The sequence below is a fragment of the Gobio gobio genome, assembly GCF_949357685.1.
Source record: "Gobio gobio genome assembly, chromosome: 8".
Lineage (NCBI taxonomy): Eukaryota > Metazoa > Chordata > Actinopteri > Cypriniformes > Gobionidae > Gobio > Gobio gobio.
In genome coordinates this window covers 35,567,466-35,574,949 of record NC_137114.1, presented here as the reverse complement: position 1 = coordinate 35,574,949, position 7,484 = coordinate 35,567,466, and positions in this window count along the sequence as shown.

The window sequence follows — 7,484 nt, the reverse complement described above, 5'->3', positions numbered from 1 at the left end:
GTCCACTAGCCATCTGGCTAGGTTTTGTTTGGTGACCGGAAGTTCCCTAGTTCGGTCACCAAAACTTACAAAGAGCTGCTCCGACTGTCTAAAGTGGGAGGACCGCTCAATATATGCTCTAAGCGACCTAACAGGGCCGAGCAGGTGTAACTGTCTCTCATCCTCCGAAGTGGGGAGGGCAGAGAGAGTGATTACCTGTGCTTTGAACGGTGTTGAAAGCACTTTAGGTACATAACCATGCCCTGGTTTGAGGATGACTTTGGAATCGCCTGGGCCAATTCTAAACATGACGCGTTCACAGATAACGCTTGAATGTCACTGACACGCTTAACAGATGCCAGTGCTAGTAGCAGGGCAGTTTTCAGCGAAAGTGGCTTTAATTCAGCCGTCTGCAGCGGCTCGAAGGGAGGTCTTTTTAGTGCTCTTAGGACCAATGAAGGTCCCAGGATGGCACCGTAGGAGGGAGAAGGGGGTTAAGCCTCCTGGCTCCTTTTAAGAATTTTATGACCATGGCGTGTCTGCGTACTGATTGGCCAGCTATAGGCGTATGAGATGCGGCGATAGCTGCCGTGTAGACTTTGAGTGTGGATGGAGTGTGTCCTGCATCCAACATCTCTTATAGAAAAACAAGAATTTGTGATATCTCGCCTGACACTGGGTTATAGTTCCTGAATGAACACCAGTCAGAGAACACTGACCATTTAAGGGCATAGAGACGTCTAGTAGACTGAGCTCTAGCTTCACTGATGGTGCTCAAGACACTCACTGGGAGGTTCTTGAGCCCCCCTTGAGTTGCCAAACATGTAACGCCCACAATTTTGGGGTGGGGGTGCCGGATTGTCCCGTTCGCCTCAGAAAGGAGATCTTTCCTTAGGGGAACTGGCCATGGGGCTGCTGATAGTAACTGAATCAACTCGGGAAACCTGATGTGGGTTCGCCAGAGTGGAGCCACTAGCAGGACTGTGTGCTCGCATCCCCTGATCCTTTTTTAAAATCTGGGGAATGAGCGGTACTGGTGGAAAAGCATAAAGTATGCAGCTGGGCCATTTGTGGGCCAGCGCATCCTTGTTCTTTGAAAAATAGATTGGGCAATGACAGTTGTCTTCGGAGGCGAAGAGGTCGACCTCTGCCCTCCCAAAAACACTCCATCTCATTTGAACCATTTAGGAATGGATGGCCCATTCCCCCGGGGACACGAGGCCCCTGGAGAGCATGTCTGCTCCCTGGTTCAGTCTGCCTGGCACATGCACTGCTTTTAGTGAATGTAATTTGCCTTTTGCCCATAGGAGGAGATGTCTGACCTGTTGGTTGAGCCATCTCGACCTGAGCCCGCCTTGGCGGTTTATGTAGGAGATCACAGTCGTGTTGTCCGTGCGGACTAGAACATGGTGACCTGAGAGACGTGGTAAAAAAGTCTTGAGGGCTAGCACTACTGCCAGCATTTCTAGGCAGTTTATGTGCAACCGTGACTCCGTGCTCGACCATGAGCCGAAGGCCGGTTCGCCCTCGTACAGAGCGCCCCAAACTGAGTTGGAGGTGTCCGTGGTGACCACCATCCGTCTGGAAACTGTTTCCAAGTGACCACGGGGCCAGGGATTTGACACAGCCGCGGCCCACTTTGATCCAAAGCTGGCCTGAATGCCACGCTTGGGAAGGAACCCGTGATTTCAGCCAGTACTGCAGGGGGCGCATGTGCTTCATACCCAGCGGAAGTACTGGAGAAGCTTTTGCCATTAGGCCTAGCATTCTCTGAAATTTTTTAGGGGTGTGTAGGTTCCCATTTTGAATGAACATGCAAGCTGCTGTGTAGTCAGAGCGCGTTCGTCCAATAGCCACGGCCTCATTTGGGCTGAGTCTAAAATCGTTCCCAGGAAGGAGGTTCTCTGCCTGGGAAGCAATAAGCTCTTGCCTGTATTTATTCTGAGACCCAGGCATTCTAGATGGCTGAGTAGCATAGATTTGTGAGATTTTATTTCTTCCTCTGACTGGGCCAGTATGAGCCAGTCGTCGAGGTAGTTCAGAATGCGCATTCCCGCTTGTCTTAAGGGGGAGAGAGCTGCATCCATGCACTTCGTGAAAGGACAGGCCAAATGGCAGGACTGTGTACCGATAAGCCTTCCCGTCGAACGCGAATCTCAAAAACGGTCTGTGACGTGGGATAATTTGGATATGAGAGTAAGCATCTTTCTGATCCAATGAGAAAAACCAGTCCATCGGGCAGATTTGCGCGATGATCTGTTTTAATGTCGGCATTCTGAAAAGCCTTTTGATAGAGCCTTGTTCAGGTGTCTGAGATCTAAGATGGGCCTGAGGCCGCCATCTTTTTTTTTTTTTTTTTTTTAACTCGCCTTTATGGCGGTAGAATGCAGGGGAGCACGCATTAAAGCGGACTCGTAGTTTACATTCATTGCATGAAAAACATTCAGAACAGTATTTTTCTCCCTGACCGGAACAAAAACGGGCAGAGGGGAGAGATGTGACACTGTGCGGACAGCACTTATGTGTAGCGGCACACACCTGTAGTGGGCGCGTGCTCTACATATAGAGCGCTCTCGGCGTGAGCAGTAATCTGTGAGAACAGTGCTATGTGCAAGGTGCATGTATTTTAGTAAAGTCATTGTTAAAACACAGCGTTGATGTGCAGGCGAGCGTGTTTGACAACAGGCTAGTTGACTGCAATATTTACATCTCCAGTCGCCTGAACCGAGGGGATTGAGAGAATGTAAAGTAAGTCTGTAGTGGTAATCCGGCCACAGCAGGACTTTTGAGTGGTTCTATAGCGCTGAATTAAGTGCTTATATGCAGGGGTACACCCTATGTAGGGGACACACTGCCTGCAGTCATAACAGAGGAAAGAACTCTTAATTGTTTATTAGGATCACCAATAATACAGCGTTCTGTGTACAGGCGTGCATGTTTTATAACAGGCTCGTTTACTGAGAGAAGTGGTTGAAGGCTTGGCCGCCATTCACTAAATTGAGACTCACTGAGAAACCTGTGAGAGCGGGGCTCGAACCGGCAACCCTTTGTGCGAAGTACACCGTAACAGCAGAGGGCGTGGCTATGACGTAAGTCGCGCTCTTGACGGTGTTTTCAGTGTGTGTGGCGTGCGTGTTTCATAACAGGCTCGTTTACTACACTGTTGAACCTTTCCAGTCGCCTGAATAGGGGACTGAGAGAAGTGGTTGAAGGCTTGGCCGCCATTCACTAAATTGAGACTCACTGAGAAACCTGTGAGAGCTGGGCTCGAACCGGCAACCCTGTGTGAAGTACACCGTAACAGCGGAGGGCGTGGCTATGACGTAAGTCGCGCTCTTGACGGTGTTTTCAGTGTGTGTGGCGTGCGTGTTTCATAACAGGCTCGTTTACTACACTGTTGAACCTCTCCAGTCGCCTGAATAGGGGACTGAGAGAAGTGATAGAGTGAAAAAGACGCAGGGCTTGGCCGCCATTCAAGACGCCATTATGCGCTAGACAGCGAGGCAGCAATGACGTAAGTCGCGCTCTAGATAGTGAGCGCGCTGGGAGAGAGAGAGGGGCGCACGCGCTGCCGCTGAGGAAGCGCGAGCTGCAGTGACAACAGCCTGTAGCGTAAGGCGCACTCTCAATATCTCCAGCAGTCTGAGAGAAAGTAATGCGGGAAGCTCCGGCATTAGTTTGCTCGTCCACTCTGGCTTTCTCTGTCCGCGCGCTTCTTAGCGCGGCCCGAGTGAGAGAAGAGGAAGAGCGAGACATTGGTAATAGTGCGGATTCGTCTTCCTCATTGCCGCCGAATGAGACCAAGCCCTCTGCGTCGAGCGGAGGGAGCAGGTCCGATCGAGGGAACGTCACAGGAGAAACGTCTCTCTGAGGTGAAGACGAGTCACGCGGGCACTGGGCCGACGTGAACTCGCTAGCCTCGGTATACTCAGCCCTCTGGCTCCGCCGTTCTTTCCCGCCGAGGCTTCGGGCGGAAAGGGGAACGGGAGAGCGCGAGGGCCGGGGTCGCGCTCTGAAAAGAGCGCTATCCGCGAACGGAGGGAGGAAATGGGCATACCCTGCAGTGAGAGCAGCCGGACCCGGCGAGAGCAGCGTCCGCGTGGGCCTTGCCCAGACAGATCACGCACCCTTCGTGGTTATCCTCCTAGTGCAGGTAAGTACTGCACACAAGTGATATGTTTTCTCAGTATTGTACAAAAAGGATACACCGTAGTGTTTCACCAAAGAGCGCAGGGGAAAGGCGTGACAGCTCGCGGGATCGCTGGCGATTTGAGCGCGCTGAAATACAGCAGTCCGCTGACTCTCGCAGGACGTCCGGGCTGGTTAGTTCGCTATTCCGCTGCAGGCTCGTCAATTCACGGTGAAGGTGGTGTAGTTCGAGTTTATCAGCGAGGACCGTAGATCGTCGCTGAAGGAGATTAATCTGACGTTTTTGACAGTTACAGCGTATTTTATATGCCCCTTTCGCGGGCTCTTGCGCTCAGCTTCGCGGGCTTTGTGCCCATTGGTTCGCTCAGATTACGCTGTTCTGCCATTGGTTCATGCAGTTCCCACTGGCCAGCCAATAGCGTGCGAGATGTCTCGACACTGTTTTGACTGGGCAGTAGCACTGCGTGATTTTACAATTACTTCAGTATATTCGAGAGTAGGAGAACCTACCCATAGCGTCTTAAAGACGCAGTACGAACTGACCGTTCGAAAGGGAACTATAATTCTGACATAAAAAGTAAATTATGACATAGGCTACTAAATTGAAATTATGACTTAAAAAGTTGAAATTGTGATTTTAAAAAAAAATCTGAATTATTACTAAAAAAATCCAAATTATCTCATAATATTGAATTTAATCTCATAATGGCCCTCATTTATCAATCTTGCGTAGAAACGGGCGTATATGTTGGCGTAAGATTATGCTTACACTCCTCTCACCGCCTGATTTATGAAGCTGTGCGCACCTCTGAAATCCAGGCGTACGCAAAACCTGCCCTTGATAAATGCCGCGGCTGAAAACGATCGTCATTAGAATAACACGCCCCTATATATTCAAGTCTCTGCCTCCCCCACGCCCTCATTTTACGCCATGGACACTCGGAAGACGGCAATGAAGCGAAACTTCTCTGACGTGGAGATCGAGACCATCACCAGGGAAGTGGAAAAAAAACTAAATTGTTTTATTTGGGAGTTTAAAGAGTGGGATTAAAGGCGCCCACAAAAAGGTGTACGGTGGAAATCCAGTTTAAATAGCTTTTTGGATGAGAAATTACCTAAAATTACAGCACGTGTTTTGAAATAATTAGCATTTAATTTCGTATCACATCACATGTATTCGGGTGTACAATAGTGATGATGATGTGATGTGGAGTACCATTCATTCACATTAATATAATTGCATGACAATTTGTTAGATTCTTATTATTATTACGATTTGTATTATTAATGACGCTTATTGTTATTTAGAAGAAGAATGTCGTTATTATTATTATTTATTTTATTATTATTTAAAAGAAGAAGAATGTCATTTTTATTGTTTTGTCAGTCTGAATTATGTTCAGTCCCAGTCCGTGCGCAGCTGCCGGGCCTAACCAACGTCAGGTAAAGCGCACAGGCTCGCAACTGGAGGAATACATATCAAATGCTTTGGTAAAGTCACACAAATTAAACATTGAAGTCCATGTTGCACAAAAATAAACACTGAAGTTTATAATTACTTCTCTATTCGCACGGGATTAGTATATGTGGGGAGCTCTGGTGATTTGTAATAATCGCAGAGAATGTCTGTGATCTTAATCCCGTGCGAATCGGCCATGTCTGTAATATGTAAAGTAAAAATTCCCCCGCAAATGACCTACCATATTTCGCCAAACACCGAGGTCCTGTGATAATATTATAATTTTTGCAAGGTTTTTGTGTCCTGTGCGCATTTCTATCTTTATCTTTCACGAAGAATGGAGCTAGCCCAGATAGCAATGAGTCGGCGGACCACCGGCGGTGATCCGGCGGCTGTAGAAGCGTCAGAATTGCGTAATCGCAAACACGTTTGACGGCGCACCGCCGGCGGCAGCCGCTTTTTAAAAGCGGCAGCCGGCTTCCTACCGCCTTCGTACCGCCGCCGGCCCGCAGGCAAACCGCCGTTCCGCCGCCTTTATACCAAAAGGCGGCCCGTCGGAGGCAAACGCTATTTTCGAGCGATCTGCCTCCGCTTATTGTGTAATAAATAATATATATATTTATTTATTATTCATATATTTGTAACATGCAGTTTATGATGGATAATAATTGAACAAACCAGATAAATTCCCATTTGGCATTTTTATTCCACATTTCAAAGTACATTAACTGTCAATGATACAAGATAATATAAATGAAATATAACAGACAATAAATAAGCTTAAATAGGCCTATAAATAACAAAACATTTTTACTAAAGAACCTGCATGTTTCCAATTAAATTTTGGTTAAAAAAAAAAAAAAAACAGCCTTACAAGCAAATTATAACACTTACAATATTTGTTAATAACAAATAGGTCAGCTCTGGGATGAAAAGAATTACCATTAAATATTATATCAAATAATGAGGATATTTGGTACCAAAGAATGTGCAGGATACCAAATAAATCGAGGTATAACATCACATTTAACAAGCCATTTCTAACAATAGGATAAATGGTAATAATTTAGAGTAAAGCTCTGGAGAAGAATAGAACAGTAGTAGAACAGACCATTATAACAAGCCTGACTATGGGTTCTCCGGTTTTCCCCGACCTCCAGAATGAGGCAGCGCAAATTGGCTTATCTTCAGTGATTTCTTGTGCGCCTATATAAAGGACAAACAACCTCGCCATCCCATATCCATCCAAGGAGCTGCCTTCAAGGCAGGGTCACAGGGAATAAAAAAAAAGTAATTTCCACAGTGAACAGTGTGGATTGGGTGAGTGTAGCCTGAAACTTCTGGCTTCTTTAGGGGTCTTGATGTTACTGACTGCAGGATAAAGAAAGGGTTCCAGGTGTCAGTAGTCAGCCTAGGTGTAAGAGGTCGGCTGTGGGTCCCTCTCAGCTGTGCGGCGTCTTTTTCCACCTTCACGATCAGATGCTCCTTTCAGGTAACGCATAACGTTAACCTGGACCGCCTCATCAGTGGCATCCTGGGTTGCCGGGTTCTTCCGGATGGCTCCTGTAGAAAATACAGATCTGTCATTCCATTTGAATGGCATAAGGCCACACACATCTACTTAAATATATAACAAATTTATATATATTACTTTGAACAATGGTCTTCAGGAACATGTCTCTAAAACATGCTTTATCCCCTACACCCGTCCAGGTTGTATTAATGGAAAGGTGATTAGAGAAGATACTCTGAAGTATTCGCCACACGGTTGTCTTTAGGTCCCTCCCACATTTGATTGCCAAAAACCGAAGCTGAAAATACAAAAAAGTGTTACAAATTACATCTCTGAAGCTTCTCATACATAAATATAAAAATGTGACAGGCTGTGGATTCAGAC